This window comes from Alosa pseudoharengus, unplaced genomic scaffold (assembly GCF_046254945.1).
Source record: "Alosa pseudoharengus isolate Yale_2024_CS ecotype anadromous, Long Island Sound unplaced genomic scaffold, YU_APseudo_1.1 YU_APseudo_1.1_scf_1, whole genome shotgun sequence".
NCBI lineage: Eukaryota > Metazoa > Chordata > Actinopteri > Clupeiformes > Clupeidae > Alosa > Alosa pseudoharengus.
In genome coordinates, this window is record NW_027468564.1 from 7,898,301 (window position 1) to 7,916,503 (window position 18,203).

The following is an 18,203-nucleotide window of genomic DNA, read 5'->3' on the forward strand; positions in this document are numbered from 1 at the left end:
AGACCAGTCTTGTGTCCATCCACCTCACAAAAAGAAGTGGTCCATCTCTGATCCACCGCAGAGTGCCACAGTCAGATTTATTGGTGAGAGTGTTTTCTTCTGTTTTCGGAAACCCCACTCTGTTTTCTCTTATGGTGCCACAAGCCCCAAACTTCATTTTGAATAGGTATTTGAACAGAGTGGGGCTTGTGCAAACATTATCACAGTAGACATTGTAACCAGTGCCAACACAAAGTGGGTTCATCAGTGCAATCACAGAATCATAGCTCAATCCCTGTCCAGTTCTGTGTGGTTCTTTCCCTGTGTAAACATTGAAATCACACGTGTACCCATTTTGTGAGTCACACAAGACAAACAGTTTGTAGCCCCATTTATGAGGCTTGTCCTTCATGTACATTTTCATCCCAATTTTAGCTTTGGTTGGGACCAACCTTTCGTCAATAGAAAGAATAGATTTCAATCGCCTCCTTTATCCAGTGGTGGTATCGGTTGTTGATCGGTTGACTCTGGCATTGTCCCAATCCATGAAATGGTTCTCTCGTTTGCAGTGGTCCGTTAAGTGGTCCGTCTTGCTGTCTTGTCCTTGTTCTGGTTTGTCTCCTTTTCACATTCCTTTTTATGTTCTTTTTTGCGTTTGTGGTAAAACTCCTTCCCATCTCCCCAATGTAGGTTTTATTGCATGATTGACATGGTATTTCATACATGACGTTGCATTTATTGTGTTGGTCAATTTTGTCCTTTGGGTGAACTAGCAGCTGTCATAGTTTTGTGTGTGGTTTTACCGGTGTGTTAATTTGGTGCTTTTACATGATCCTCTGGATGCGCTCCATGACCCCTCTAATGTAGATAGATACTTTATATATATATATATATATATATATATATATATATATATATATATATATATATATATATATATATATATATACTCTTTTGAGTCTCTTTTAAAATTTGGTCTCTGCATTCCTGTCATGTACTCCTCCGGTGCTGATGCTATTGCTTCCTTCTCCAGGTGTTCCATGAAAAAGCCACACATTATGGCTGATAGTGGATCTCCCATGGCGAATCCCTCTTTCTGGCTGTATATTTTTGTGCAGAACTGAAAATAAGTTGAAGTGGCGATGAAGTGGAGTAATTGACTGAGGTCTTGTACTGTCAAATTTGTGCGTTTCTTAAGGTTTTTGTCCTTTTGTAGGTGTTGCTGTACTATTTTCAGGGTTGCTTCTACTGGTGTTTTGATGAAGAGGGAGACGACATCATGTCATATTAATATTTCGTCCTTACCCACTTTAATATTTTGAAGTTATTTTGCCAGCTCTTTCGAGTTTTTGCAATGCTATTCCGTTTGGCCTAGTAATGGTTTTATTATTTCTGTGTGAGATTTTGATAAGTTGTATGTTACAGACCCGATGCTGTCCACAATCGGGCGTAAAGGTGCTCCTGGTTTTTGAATTTTCAGTGTTCCGGGGTGTTATGCTTGCTGTTGGTATGAGCAGTGTTGGGCAAGTTACTTCAAAAGCGTAATGCATTATTTATTACTTGTTACTGTCATCTCAAAGTAATTTGTTACATTACAATATTACTGTCTTTGAATTGTAACATATTACACTACTTTTACATTACTTTCACCAAAATAACAGAAAATATGGATTTGGTGTTCTCAATAGATCTTCATGTGTTCAATGCAGCTCATTACACGGCAGGAGGTGATGTGGTATGGCATAATGACTGAGCTAGGCTTAAGGCTAACAAAAGAACAATATAATGGTTGCAGTTATGGCTTATGGGACAATGTAGGCCCCAAAGGCCAAAGGTCACTCACAACTTAATATAGTAAAATATAGCCATAGTGAAATTGTATGTTGACTTTAAATGGTTCTCATCATTGTTGGTCCCTTTCCTTCCACTTACATTGGTGTAGACTTAATGCAAATAGTTTGAGAATAATGGCTACGATCTTTGTCTATAAAAGCAACATTTTAGTTATTCTCGCTGATGAAATGAGAAGTATAGCCTAACCATGTTAGATCTGTTGCATGAATGGCATAGATAACTCAAAATTCCCTTTCTACAGTCATCTAAACAAGGCAATCACATTCCAGGACCAGCATAGATTACTTTTTTAATTCTTGGATAATCTTCTCTGGTGCCAATTGGTGCCAATTGAGCATTTCTCAATTTTGGATTAAAAAGCAAAGTAACTTCAGTTACTGCGAATTGTACAGAGTAAAATATTACTGAAATTATATTGGTAATGCCTTACATCTGCATTACAGCAAAAAGCAATGCATTACTGTAATTACATTACTTTTTTAATGCATTACTCCCAACACTGGGTATGAGGTGCTTGTATGACTGCTTATCGATTTTGTTGCTTTCCAGTAATGGTTTCAATAATTTTTTGAGTGTGTTTTTCTTGTCTTCTGTGGGGTCTTTCTTGAGAACCTCATCATGTGTTTGTGTCTGCTTCATTCATTTTCATTCCCATCACCAACCAGTTCACACCTCCACCCCCACCTGCAGTCTCCTACCCCCATCACCAACCAGTTCACCCCACCTGCAGTCTCCTACCCCCATCACCAACCAATTCACACCTCTACCCCACATACTTTCTTTTGTGAACTTTGTGAAGGTTGAAGGACAAGTCCACTTGAGGACCATCAGACTTTTTCATATTGTATTCACATGGTATTGTCTTACCCATAATCCTTTGTCATTATCATTTGCATATCATCATTTGCATATACTGTTTTCTTGCAGCTGATTGGGTAAAATGGACTCCAGGATGCCAACAAGTCAGTTAAAGGTGTTATAGCAGAGGGTGGTTGTTACAGGGTGCTGTGGAAGTACAGTGTGTAGGTTTATGTTATCAACAGGACAAATATACTGTTCTTTGGTCAGATACATAGATTTTGCTACTTTAAACTGAAGGAAATTTGAGAGGATTTATTTTGCAAAGCAGAACTTCAGTCTGAAATGGCAAAACCACTAATACCAGTGAAGAAGGAGATCACAGAAGACTTTGATGATTTCCTCCGTGAACATATTTTGGCCAGTAAATTGGAAGATAAAACTGTATTGGAACATAACTCTAAGACAGAGACACAGGTATCATATTCCTGCAGAGAAGAAGAAAGCACAGCAGAACTTCAGTCTGAAATGGAGGAACCACTAATACCAATGAAGAAGATCAAAGAAGAAGACTTTGATGATTTCCTCCATGAACACATTTTGGCCAGTAAATTGGAAGATAGAACTGTATTGGAACATGACTTTAAGATAGAGACACAGACATCATCAACCTGCAGAGAAGAAGAAAGCACACCAGGGGAAATAAAAGAGGAAAATGATTCTGATTCTGGAGAAAATGATGATCATGATGACTCCTCTACTACAAGTAAGATACTTAGTTTGTATTAAACATCTTCATTGCTGTAGAAGAAGAAAGAGAGATTATATGTCTTAATTATTTTATTATATTACAGGAGCTGTCCAAATGATCACAGCTGGGAAGAGTACCGTTGCTGGTTCAGATATAAACACAAATAAGAGAACACATTCCAGAGGAAAGACATATTATTGTACAGAGTGCGGAAAGACTTTTACTCGGGTGGCACATTTTAAGAGACACCAGAGGATCCATACTGGGGAAAAGCCATATCAGTGTTCTACATGTGGTAAGAGTTTCAGAAGCAGTATAGATGTCACTCTCCATCAAAGGATCCATACTGGGGAAAAGCCATATCTGTGTGATACATGTGGGACATCCTTCCGTGAACTGGGTACTCTCAAGAGACACCAAAGAGTCCATACTCTAAAGTCTCATAAGTGTTCAGAGTGTGGTATGACTTTTACTCTGGTAGCACATCTCAAGTGGCACCAGAAAACCCATAATTTTATTACTTGAAAAAACTTTTATTCAACTGGGACATCTAAGTTTCAGTGAAAAGTACAATCGTCACTGAACAGCTTCTATAATAATAATGGTGTGAGGGGCTGTGATTCCAGATTCCATTTAGAGAAAATGTTCATAAATGCATGTATGCATCCATTAGACATTGATCAGATTCCTCATTGGTGTATTTAAAAAAGAAAAAAAAAAACATTGATTCAGTCTAATGTTTTTTCTGTGCTGTCTTTACCTGCACGCATTTTTTCTATTGTGAACTCCTTGGTAGTTTTGAGTCTGCTCCTTTTCACTAATGAGATCACAGTGAACAGTTGAACAGTGATTTTTGGAACAACAATAAAGCTTTTAAATGTCAGTGACTTGTATCTATTTATGTTGTTTTTATTATACTTACTACTTAGTAATTGAAGGTGTTTATTACAGTCAAAACAAGGCACACATGACCAGTGTTGCCACAGTTACCTTGAAAAAGTAATCTGATTACTGATTACTCTTTTAAAAAGTAACTTAGATACTTTACTGATTAATTGATTTTAAAAGTAACTAAGTTAGATTACAAGTTACTTTATTAGTTACTTTCAGCAGCTGTCGACAACACCCCCACCGCCTCAACATAAAAATGATAACCGGTTTTGCCAATACTCACTATGTATAGCAGACATCCCAACCTAACCTACTTAGATACTAAAATTCAGATGTTTGTTCAATAATGTCTAGTCAGTACACCAAATAATGAAGGTCTGTTGAGAGAAATTGTGATTAATATGTAGATTTTGGTAGTTTGGCCTTTTCATGTAGCCTTGGCAACTAGCCATCTAGTATAGGCCTGAGTAATATGCAAATAAAATTACACTTGGATGCACAACAAATACAGCTTGACTAGCTTTGAGGGAGAATAGAAACTCTTGTCAGGGCACCATCCCACACCCACCCACCCTCTCATTCCCCATCAGTTCACACCTCCACCCTCATTTGTGAAGTTTCTAAAGGTTGACTTGTGGCCACCTGAATATCATTATATGTGTGAACAGTGCTCAAACACATAAACTCTGGTACTCTGATTTGAAAGGAAAGATAACAGGGATGTGGTGTTTGTTCAAGAGTTTGGGTTGTATTTAGTTGTTCAGTACATCAGCCGCGCCAGTAGGTGGCAGCAGAGCGCTGTGGAATCAGTCTGTATTCACAAGAATCTCAGCTGGGAAGTAGAGTAACTGCGTTCTTTGTTGAAGCAAGCCGGATGTTCGTTGTGTCATCTACTGAGTGTATTTTGTATGTTTCTACAGGTGAGCTGGTGTTAAAAACAAATTTCTATAACCTTATTAGCGTAAGTGACATGTAATGATATAGAAATGAGATGTTATTCGTTTCATATGTTTAATTTAGAAATGATATATGTGCCGTTTGCCATGCTAGCTGTCTGGCTTGTTTTGTGTCATGAATAGCCCGCGTATGGTTTCCTGACATGTATTAGTGACACATTGGCTAAGAGTTTTTGGTGTAAGGAAAGGAGAGCAACTGCGTTCTTTGTTGGAAAAAAGCCGTGAATGTTCGTTGTGTCATCTACTGAGTGAATTTTGTATGTTTCTACAGAAACAAAGATTTTTTAAATATGCTCATAGGCTAATTCTAGCTGGCGCCGAAAAGACGAACACTCATGAAACACCATTTTCAAACTTTTTTGGCTGAAGTAGCTAGACTAGCATGTGCCATTGAAATGAATGGGGGTGGGACACTCTCTCCAGTTATACTATATAATACCTCCATGCATCCACCCAACATGTATAGTCTCCTGCATCCATCACCAATCAGTTCACACCTCCACCCCACATACTTTCTTTTGTGAAGGTTGAAGGACAAGTCCACCTGAGGACCATCATACTTTTTCATATTGTATTCACATGGAATCGTCCTACCCATAATCCTTTGTCATTATCATTTGCATTGCAAATGCTGTATTCTTGCAGCTGATTGGGTAAGATTGAGTCCAGGATGCCAACAGGTCAGATAAAGGTCACAGGGATGCTGTGGAACTACAGTGTGTAGGTGTATGTTATCAACAGGACAACTATACTGTTCTTTGGTCAGATACATAGATTTTGTTACTTTAAACTGAAGGAAGTTTAAGAGGATTTCTTTGGCACAGCAGAACTTCAGTCTGAAATGACAGAACCACTAAAACCAGTGAAGAAGGAGATCAAAGAAGAAGACTTTGATGATTTCCTCCGTGAACATATTTTGGCCAGTAAATTGGAAGATAAGACTGTACTGGAACATGACTTTAAGATAGAGATACAAGCATCATCAACCTGCAGAGAAGAGGAGTTCACACCAGTGGAAATTAAAGAGGAAAACGATTCTGATTCTGGAGAAAATGATGACCATGATGACTCCTCTACTACAAGTAAGATACTTAAAAGTTTGTATTAGTAAAACCTGAATGGTTGATGACTTATTCTTCCTAATTTTTATAGTAGATTTCATGTGAATACTTAAATCATTGCAAATGATTTGTTTCATCATTGCAAGACATGTGTTGTTTATCTTCTGCCTTTGACTTCATGTATCTGTGCCTGTGTTGACACTCGCATATCATATTCTAGCTGACCATTTTACCACAAATCACAAGCTGGACAAATATAAACATCTTCATTGCTGTAGGAGAAGAAAGAGAGATTATATATTAAACAATTTTCTTATATTACAGGAGCTGTCCAAATGATCACAGCTGGAGAGAGTACCGTTGCTGGTTCAGATATCAAAACAAATAAGAGAACACATTCCAAAGGAAAGTCATATTATTGTACCGAGTGTGGAAAGACTTTCACTCAGGTGTGTCATCTCAAGAGACACCAGAGGATCCATACTGGGGAAAAGCCATATCAGTGCTCAGAGTGTGGAAAGACTTTTGCTCAGATGTGTACTCTGAAGTCACACCAGAAAATCCATACGGGAGAAAAGCCATATCAGTGTTCAGATTGTGGAAAGAGTTTTATTCAGTTGGGTCATCTCAAGGCACACCAGAGAATCCATACTGGGGAAAAGCCATATCAGTGCAGTGCATGTGGGAAAAGTTTCAAAACCAGCACTGAGGTCACTATCCATCAGAGAACACATACTGCAGAAAAGCCATATCAGTGCTCAGAGTGTGGAAAGACTTTTGCTCGGATGTGTACTCTGAAGTCACACCAGAAAATCCATACGGGAGAAAAGCCATATCACTGTTCAGATTGTGGAAAGAGTTTTACTCGTTTGCATTATCTCAAGGCACACCAGAAAATCCATACTTGGGAAAAGCCATATCAGTGCAGTGCATGTGGGAAGAGTTTCAGCACCAAAGGAAAGCTCACTATCCATCAGAGATATCACTCTGGGGAAAGGCCATATCAGTGTTCAGATTGTGGAAAGACTTTCACTCATGTGTCTAATCTCAAAATCCACCAGAGGATCCATACTGGGGAAAAGCCATATCAGTGTGCTACATGTGGGAAGAGTTTCATAACCAACATGCAGCTTACTGTCCATCAGAGAACACACACTGGAGAAAAACCATATCAGTGCTTAGAGTGTGGAAAGACTTTTACTAAGTTGGGTCATCTCAAGATACACCAGAGGATCCATACTGGGGAAAAGCCGTACATATGCCCCACATGTGGGAAGAGTTTCAGACACAAGTGTTCTTTCAGCCGTCATAAAATGATCCATACGAGGTAAAAATGAACACCAGTGTTCTCAGGGCCAGATGCACTAACGCTTTTGTGCCCACTTCAGCCGAGCCGAGCTGTGTCAAATTGCACATTTCTTTATCATACGTATGCATTCCTAGGAGGGTCAGGGGAAAGTGGGAGTTTATTACTGTGCTACCGGTGATACGATTTTCAAGAGAAACTAAAAAATACCGTACCATACTGTACATACCAGAGACAAAGACACAAGGAGCCATAGTGGGGGAAGCCCAAAGCAGTTTACAACACGTTCATGTTTCTGTTCTGTCTTGACCTGCATGCTATTAGTAAAATGTTTGATGGTGACTTCCTATCTGGTTACGAGTTTGTTCCTGTGTGTGAGATAAGTGCTGAAAATAAAAGCTGGTGTTTGGAACAAAACTAGCCTGGCAATTTGCCATCCCCTTGGTACGCTTCGCTTCTACAAGGGTCTGGGATCTCGGCTATTGACGAACGTTTGCAAGCTGGATGTGTGGACTCTGTAGAAGTTTGAAACGATTGGATCTGATTTCACCCAATCGCTAAAGTTTGGCCGTGACGTATGTTATGCGCCAGCTCGATCGTGAAGTAAGCTACACTACAACACTCAGAAATGGCCCACAACAATCATTCCCCACCAAAGCGAACAAGATGGATGTAAATGACCATGCCAGCTTTGCGATACAAATGTAAGAGTTAGTGGAAGAATAGAAAATAACTATTCAACAGTAAGGTTGAAGATAACATAATGTAACGCCGATGAGAAGTTAGGAGACGGGGAGGCTGATATATCGTTCCAAAACTCCGGTAGTTTATTTCCTATAGATCAGGGGTGGGCAAACTGCGGCCCGTGGGCCTAATCCGGCCCGCTAAGCACTTTCATCCGGCCCGCCAAGCATTTCATTTAGTTATCAGGCTGCTTGCTATTTTTTTCCTGCGATAGAGACGACGTTGGTTAGCTTTACTGCAAACTGCTTTTCACTCTCCTTCGATAACGTTTACAATGTCAATGTCAAAACATCATGTTAAATAGAGATAACATCATGTTAAACTAAGTTAACTCTTAGTTATCTCCTTTGCAGCAGATCTAACGTGAACATTATGCAATCCATTTAATTGGGAACGCGTCTGCACTCACGAGAGGGAGAGAGAGCCGCAGGTTCCAGCTGGCTTGTGATTGTTGATAATTGATATCTCCTTCTTATAAGAAAGTTTTAAAAGGAAATCATGAAGGCAACAGTAGTTCCCACTACTGACCATTTAAAAACTGTGAGAGGGCCCAGCCGTGGGTACAGCACTAGCCATAGCGGAGCAGGCAGAAAATCATTGAGAAATAAACGTGAATTAAAGCGACTGTCTTAAAGCGACAGTGCACAATTTATACATTTGTTAAACAGCATAAAATTAGCAGTATTTTTAAGCAATTAATATTTTAAACAAATACTTTTCATACTAAATTATAGGCTATAAAAAATGTATTTTTTTATGCGTGTGTGTGTGTGGGGGGGGGGGTTGTTGTGCGGCCCGCCGGTCAATTTTCAAAACCCAATGTGGCCCTTGAGCCAAAAAGTTTGCCCACCCCTGCTATAGATGTACAGGCTAGTGCACGGGCAACAGGAGGTGTCCACTACAAAACAACAAAATGATCGCTGATAAATCACAGTCTCAATCACTCGTCATTCACACTCATCGGCCAACAACACAACTCAGTCGCACATAATCCACTTCTACTCTGACTAAACTTAGACGTCTTAGAACCCCCTATTCTATTCCCTCCCCTTAGCAATCGCTAACCTATCCATACACCTAAATATTCCCTCCCGGACACCTCCCCCCAATCAAAACACATCAGAACTCATTGACACATTCCATGACACAGGAGGGAGAGGGAGACACAAACACTCGCGCACACACACGCACACGCCGGGAACACAGGGGAAAGCCCAACACGGGGGCAAATAGCCTCAGCGATACAATATCATAACAATTGTCAAAGCTAGATGTGATCATCATTGAAAACACGCCGCTTCATTCATACCGGGTCTGCCGCACATGCTGTAATTTAATATCGAGGCTACTGCGCGATACAAATCAAACGTTTCCCAAATCCCATAGGGAGTAGGGCCACGACATCTTTGCCCGAAATAAAATGTGTTAAACACTCCTTTTGTTCGGAGTTCAGTTCCTGAATATTTGGAAGCGTAGCCAGCACGGACTGAATTGCTTAATTAACGTATTCCATTGCCAAACTCCTCGAGGACTACAATTCAAACACAGCGCAAAATCTCGACGTCGTCTCTCACAACTCCCGCCTCCTGCTCGCTGATTGGCGCGGAGTCGAATCTACCGCTGCGAACGCGGCCAATGGCCGGAATCCCAGACGGAGTCGTGGAGGGAGATGAAAATCGAGCGGAAGTACGTAGGAAGGCAATTAAGGCCAGGCTAGAACAAAACACAAATATTTTCAAATAATGTGAGTTGTATTTTCTTCATGTGAGGTGGAGAGGAACATTTCCCACCATTTGATAATGTGCATAGTCATATTTTTGTCACCGTTTCATTGTGGCTTTTGCTGAGAAACAAATATGTTGCAAAACACACTTAAACATTCATTAGAACACAGCCGATCAACTGTCTGCTTTTCACTTTTGAATGAAGTTCCAGTTCTAGAGGAATGATATGAAAGAGGTGAATAAGAAGCACAAAACCCTTTTTCCTTGATGCGTTATGTTTTACTTCGCAACAGTCTGTTATCGAGAAATATCAGACCAGCGAAAATAACATTGTTTATGAGCTATTTCTAAATCCTTGACAGGTGTTTTGGAAAACATGTCTTGTATAGCTCATCCTTTCTCATTGAACCTGTCCCCTTAACCCCTTTATGTGTTCATTTCATGTTTAATAGTTTTGTGGCAAAAAAGAATATATTATAAATCCAAAATGATTATCATCTAATGTTGTGATATACTTTTGAATCAACATAAATGTTTTATATATTACAAATCTTTATTTTAGACAAGTGCTATTTCAAGGAAAAGTCCTTGTATATGGCTCTGGAGGCATTGCATAGTAAAAGTTAGGAACAAGACATCTGATCACAATTAACGTGTCCAGAACCCAGCTAACCTTGGTCCCAAGCAGGAATGTGAGATGTTGGCTTCTGATTAACATGGACAACATTTTTGGCCGCATTTGGCCACTTTTTTCGGGCCGGCATCATTATAACATTATATATAGCATTATATATAGCATATATATATTATAGCATATAGCACTTCTTCATCCCGCAAGAGTTTAACAGGAGCATTAACTGTGTTGTAAGGGCATCTTCTGTTATATTCTGCTCCTAACATCTTCACTCCGACACTTAATATCTTGTTTGCCCAACAATAACAATTGTAACTCACATAAATCCTTCTTTATCGCGACGTGCTGATTCACTAGGTGCAACACCCAACTGGGTCCGTGTAGACACTAATTACAATAGCGGCAGCTTCAAACACACCTGGGTCCACCAGCAACAAAGTGGCCCAGAAGCCATTGAAGAGCAGTTTCAATAGAGAAAAAAATCCAAACCATACCACTAATACAATCTTAGAACAGAGTAGGAAAAGTGTAATTGTTTTGTTGTGATATGCTCAGTTTACACAACTGCAGCCCACCCCCATCTGCAGTCTCCTACCCCCATCACCAACCAGTTCACACCTCCACCCCCACCTGCAGTCTCCTACCCCCATCACCAACCAGTTCACACCTCCACCCAACATACTTTCTTTTGTGAACTTTGTGAAGGTTGATCCATGGACAAGCCCACCTGAGGACCATCAGACTTGTATTCACATGGACTTGTCTTACCCATAATCCTTTGTCCTTAAAATTTGCATTGCAAATGCTGTATTCTTGCAGCTGGTTGGATAAGATTGACTCTAGGATGGCAACAGGTCAGATAAAGGTCTTATAAGAGAGAGTGGTGGTCAGAGATGCTGTGGAAGTGCAGTGTGTAGGTGTATGTTATCAACAGGACAACTGTACTGTTCTTTTGGTTTGATACATACATTTTGTTACTTTAATCTGAAGGAAAGTTCAAGAGGATTTCTTTGGCACAGCAGAACTTCAGTCTGAAATGACAGAACCACTAATACCAGTGAAGGAGATCAAAGAAGAAGACTTTGATGATTTCCTCCGTGAACATATTTTGGCCAGTAAATTGGAAGATAAGACTGTACTGGAACATGACTTTAAGATAGAGATACAAGCATCATCAACCTGCAGAGAAGAGGAGTTCACACCAGTGGACATTAAAGAGGAAAACGATTCTGATTCTGGAGAAAATGATGACCACAATGACTCCTCTACTACAAGTAAGATACTTATGTTTGTATTAGTAAAACCTGAACGGTTGATGACTTATTCTTATTTTTTATATTAGATTTCATGTGAATACTTAAATCATTGCACATGATGTGTTTAATCATTGCAAGACATGTGTTGTTTGTCTTCTGCCTTTGACTTCATGTATCTGTGCCTGTGTTGACACTCGCATATCATATTCTAGCTGACCATTTTACCACAAATCACAAGCTGGACAAATATAAACATCTTCATTGCTGTAGGAAAAGAAAGAGAGATTATAAGTTAAACAATTTTCTTATATTACAGGAGCTGTCCAAATGATCACAGCTGGGAAGAGTACCGTTGCGGAGAAAAGCCATATCAGTGGAATTGTGGAAAGACTTTTACTCAGGCAGGTCAACTCAAGATACACCAGATGATCCATACTGGGGAAAAGCCATATCTGTGTAATACATGTGGGACGTCCTTCCGTCAACTGGGTTCTCTTAAGTCTCACCAGAGAGTCCATACTTTAAAGTCTCATCAGTGCTCAGAGTGTGGTATGACTTTTACTCTGGTACCTCATCTCAAGTGGCACCAGAAAACCCATCATTTTATGACTTGAAAAACTTTTATTGATCTGGGACATCTAAGTTTCAGTGAAGAGTACAATCATCACTAAACAGCTTCTATAATAATAATGGTGTGAGGGGCTGTGATTCCAGATTCCATTTAGAGAAAATGTTCATAAATGCAGGTATGCATCCATTAGACATTGATCAGGTACCTCATAGTTGCATTTAAAAAAAAACTAGGGCTGTCAAAATAACTGATTAATTTCGATGAATTAATTTGAGAAAAAATAACTGATTAAAAAAAATAACTCAGATTAATCGATTCCGTATGACCTTTGACCCTGAGCTGTTGTAGTCAGTAACCATTAGACTGTAAAATGAAGGAGAGAGAAGAAAATGTGCTGCCTAGATCATTGATTGGAACATTTACTTTTAAAAAGATTATATCTGTGGCCTGAAATACCTTGTATGTGAAAAACAACTTATTCCCGAAGCACTTTTGAATTTATTTCCTCAGCATATTAGGTCATATCATAGATTATTATGGCCATTATTAAAATAATAATAAAAGAGTTTTTGAACTTTAATGTCACTAATTCTGATTATTCAATGATTCATTTGAATTTAAATATTTAAAATACTTTCACAGCAAAAATTCATATGTGATTCATTTAGATTAATTAATCACAGAGTATGTAATTAATTAGATTAATTTTTTTAATCGATTGACAGCCCTAAAAAAACATTGGTTCAGTTTACTGTTTTTTCTGTGCTGTCTTACCTGCATGTATTTTTTCTATTGTGAACTCCTTGGTAGTTTTGAGTCTGCTCCTTTTCACTAATGAGATCACAGTAAGCTATTAAATGGCAGTGACTTGTATCTATTTATGTTTTTATTATACTTACTACTTAGTCATGAAGGTGTAAACAGTCGCTGACTGTGACTACCAGCCACATTACAGTCAAAACAAGGCACACATGACCAGTGTTGCCACAGACACCTTGAAAAAGTAATCTGATTACTGATTACTCCTTTAAAAAGTAACTTAGTTACTTTACTGATTACTTGATTTTAAAAGTAACTAAGTTAGATTACAAGTTACTTTATTAGTTACTTTCAGCAGCTGCCGACAACACCCCCACCGCCTCAACATAAAAATGATAACTGGTTTTGCCAATACTCACTATATTGGAAGTGCATTTTAACAGTAATGTCAACAATGTATAGCAGACATCCCAACCGTACCTACTTAGATACTGAAATGCAGATGTTTGTTCAATAATGAAGGCCTATTGAGAGAAATTGTGATTAATATGTAGGTTTTGATAGTTTGGCCTTTTCATGTAGCCTTGGCAACTAGCCATCTAGTATAGGCCTGAGTAATATGCAAATGAAATTACACTTGTCAAACAGAATGTACAATGTACCTTAATGTTGTCATGTTTAGCTGACACAAACTCAAAATAATGACTGTATAGATAAAATGTGCATCTCTCTCCTCCCTCCATTGTTGTTCACGTTTGTGTCGCTGCGTGGTTTTACACGTGAGTTGTCCTCATGCTGAAAACGTGAGCATAGCCTACATGACGTTAATCCCCGAAACAAGAAGAAAGCAAAGAATATATCTTTTTACTAAGAAAAAATGACATCATATCACCATCTCTGCACCTTAAAAACAATGATGACATGTGTTTGGTTCCATGTTGTTTTTAACTTATAAAGTTCAATTTCAACCAGCTACAGCTCAAAATCCTGCATTAAAACACTCGGACGCACAAACATATACAGCATGAATAGAAACTCTTGTCAGGGCACCATCCCACAACCACCCAGCCTCTCATTCCCCATCAGTTTACACCTCCACCCTCATTTGTGTAGTTTCTAAAAGTTGACTTGGGGTGACCTGAATATCATATTACATTACATTACATTACATTAAGCAGACACTTCTTGACCAAAGTGACTTACATATGTCAGCTATATTACAAGGGATCACATTGTCCCCGGAGCAACCCCTTTGGGGTTAAGTGCCTTGCTCAAGGGCACAGCGGAGGAAGCTGGGAATTGAACGGACAACTTTCAGGCTACTGCACGCTAGCCCAGCTCCTTAACCACTACACTACCACCACCCTACAGGCTACAGCACACTAGCCAAGCTCCTTAACCACTACACTACCACCGCCCGATATATGTGTGAACAGTGCTCAGACACATAAAGGATATTCTATTCAAACGGATCAACTTTGAGAAAGCTAAACTCGATAAATGTTAGACCGTCGTGAGACAGGTTAGTTTTACCCTACTGATGATGTATTGTTGATTTTCAGTATGAATATGGATCGTGAAAGCGGGGCCTCATGATCTTTCCCAAATTCATTATGGTTTCATTCTCATGTAGTTCTGCCTTGTATGTTCCGCCCTGAAGGGATCAATTTCCCCTGACAGTGACCAGTGTTCTAATACATTATCCTCTTTTTACACGGCTACTTGCCAAGAAAATAAACTCCCCACGATATCACTCTTTAGCTTACATATTTTTGTCACCGTTTCATCGTGGCTTTTGCTGAGAAACAAATAATTTGCAACACACACTGAACTTGAATCAAACATTCTTTAGAACACAGCTGATCCACTGTCTGCTTTTCACTTTTGAATGAAGTTCCAGTTCTAGAGGACTGATATGAAAGAGGTGAATAAGAAGAACAAAACCCTTTTTCCTTGATGCGTTATGTTTTGGAACAACATGTCTTTTATAGCTCATCCTTTCTCATTGAACCTGTCCCCTTAACCCCTTTCTGGATCAATTTCCCCTGATAGTGACCAGTGTTCTAATACATTAGTATAAAACAGTTCTAATACAGCAGTCATGTAGGTTTTCCTACCGCAGCTTCTGTGGCGGAATAACATCCAAGCTATACCACAAATACAATCTTTGTTTTGTTGTGGCATGCTCAGTTTACACAATTGCAGGCCACCCCCACCTGTCGTCTCCTACCCCCATCACCAACCAGTTCACACCTCCACCCCCACCTGCAGTCTCCTACCCCCATCACCAACCAGTTCACATCTCCACCCCACCTGCAGTCTCCTACCCCCATCACCAACCAGTTTACACCTCCACCACACCCCCACATACCCTCCTTTGAGGACTTCACGCAGATTGACCCATGACCACGCCCACCTACCATTATACATTTACATATTGCATTCACATGGTCATGTCTTACCCATAATCCTTTGTCCTTATCTGTATTCTTGCATCTGATTGGGTAAAAAGGACTCCAGGATGGCAACAGGTCAGATAAAGGTCCTATAGCAGAGGGTGGTTGTCACAGGGTGCTGTGGAAGTACAGTGTGAATTATCAACAGGGCAACTATACTGAAGTTTGAGAGGATTTCCTTAGCACTGCAGAATTTAAGTCTGAAATGACAGAACTACTAATACCAGTGAAGATGGAAATCAAAAAAGATGAGTTTGATGATTTCCTCTGTGAACATATTTTGGCCAGTAAATTGGGAGATAAGACTATATTGGAACATGACTTTAAGATTGAGATACAAACATCATCAACCTGCAGAGATAAGGAGTTCACACCAGTGGAAATTAAAGAGGAACACAGTTCTTATTCTGGAGAATATGATGACCATGATGACTCCTCACCTACAAGTAAGAGACTCAAAAGTGTATATTAGTAAAACCTGGATGGATGATGAGTTTTTACCATTATTTATATTAGATTTCATGGGGATATTTACATTAATTTACATTATTTGCTTTCTGTTAGACATGCTGGCTCCTGTCCTTGACTTGTATTAATGCATGTGTTGACACTGGCATATCATCTGTACCTTAAATCACAAAGTGAGGAAAAAAATATTGCTGTAGTGGGGAAAAGTAAGACTATATGTTGAACAATTTTCTTATATTACAGGAGCTGTCCAAATGATCACAGCTGGAGAGAGTACTGTTGCTGATTCAGATATCAAAACAAATAAGAGAACACATTCCAGAGGAAAGTCATATTATTGTACCGAGTGTGGAGAGACTTTCACTCAGGTGTCTAGTCTCAAGAGACACCAGAGAATCCATACTGGGGAAAAGCCATATCAGTGCTCAGAGTGTGGAAAGACTTTTTCTCAGATGTATAATCTGAAGTCACACCAGAAAATCCATATGGGAGAAAAGCCATATCAGTGTTCAGATTGTGGAAAGAGTTTTATTCAGTTGGGTTATCTCAAGACACACCAGAGAATCCATACTGGGGAAAAGCCATATCAGTGCAGTACATTTTTCAGAGTTTCAGAACCAACACTGAGGTCACTATCCACATGAGAACACATACTGCAGAAAAGCCATATCACTGTTCAGAGTGTGGGAAGACTTTTGCTCAGGTGCGCTATGTCAAGATCCACAAGAGGATCCATACTGGGGAAAAGCCGTACATATGCCCCACATGTGGGAAGAGTTTCAGACACGAGTGTTCTTTCAGCCGTCATAAAATGATCCATAAGAGGTAAAAATGAACACCTGTGTTCTCAGGGCCAGATGCACTAACGCTTTTGTGCCCACTTCAGCCGAGCCGAGCTGTGTCAAATTACGCATTTCTGTATCATACGTATGCATTCCTAGGAGGGTCAGGGGAAAGTGGGAGTTTTGTGATATGATTTTCAAGATAAACTAAAACATACCGTATCATACTGTACATACCAGAGACAAAGACACAAGGAGCCATAGTGGGGGAAGGCCAAAGCAGTTTACTACACGTTCATGTTTATGTTCTGTCTTGACCTGCATGCTAATAGTAAAATGTTTGATTTTGACTTCCTATCTGGTTACGAGTTTGTTCCTGTGTGTGAGATAAGTGCTGAAAATAAAAGCTGGTGTTTGGAACAAACATAAATATTTTCAAATGATTTGAGTTGTATTTTCTTCATGTGTACTCATCATGTGAGGTGGACAGGAACATTTCCCACCATTTGATAATGTGCATAGTCATATTTTTGTCACCGTTTTGTCGTGGTGGAAGGTCATCAAATCGGCCAGTAGATAAGTAGAAAATTTAGCTCACGAAGAAAAATCACCAATAAAACTTAAACTAAAGCATAAAAGAGCTAGCCTAGAAATCTAGACGCGCCCCTAGCGGCAGCAAATTAATTTGCTGCCAGGGCTAGTCTAGCAACTCTCCGTTGACTTGTGAGCTCTAGAAATCGAAACTAAATCTGGCATTGAAATCATTTATAGAGTCGTTTGTTGGGATTAACATAATGATTGATGGCAGAGTTGCAACGGTTTGGCTTGAATTCCCTGCTACTTGAAAACAAATATCCTATTGCGTCCTATTGCGTGCAGAGGGAATTTGAAAGACAACTGATTATCCCGACCCTCGGACTAAGCACTGCAAACGGTGAGTGCCCAGACCCTACATTATAATGTGGGTCTGGCTCGCCAGGCTATAAAATAGCTTTCAGGCAGACAGAATTCGATGCAAAAATGGTTTTATTGATGCTAGCAGCAGTACCAACAGCAATAAACCGTGAGTGTATCTCGAGAAGGCCCTCCCGAACAAAGGTAGAACTCTCCTACTTATACCCCTCCACAATGCTGACACAACACTACCCCGAACCCACAGATGGCGTTATGAAAGGATCGTTGTTCGCTCTTATCTTCGCAAGTCAGCAATATT

General features: G+C 39.6%; 1 pseudogene; it reads left to right on the forward strand.

Annotated features, from left to right (window-relative positions):
- Positions 1-2,976: 2,976 nt before the first annotated feature.
- LOC143116833 (uncharacterized) overlaps positions 2,977-18,203 on the forward strand; it is a 56,451-nt pseudogene continuing 41,224 nt past the window's right edge.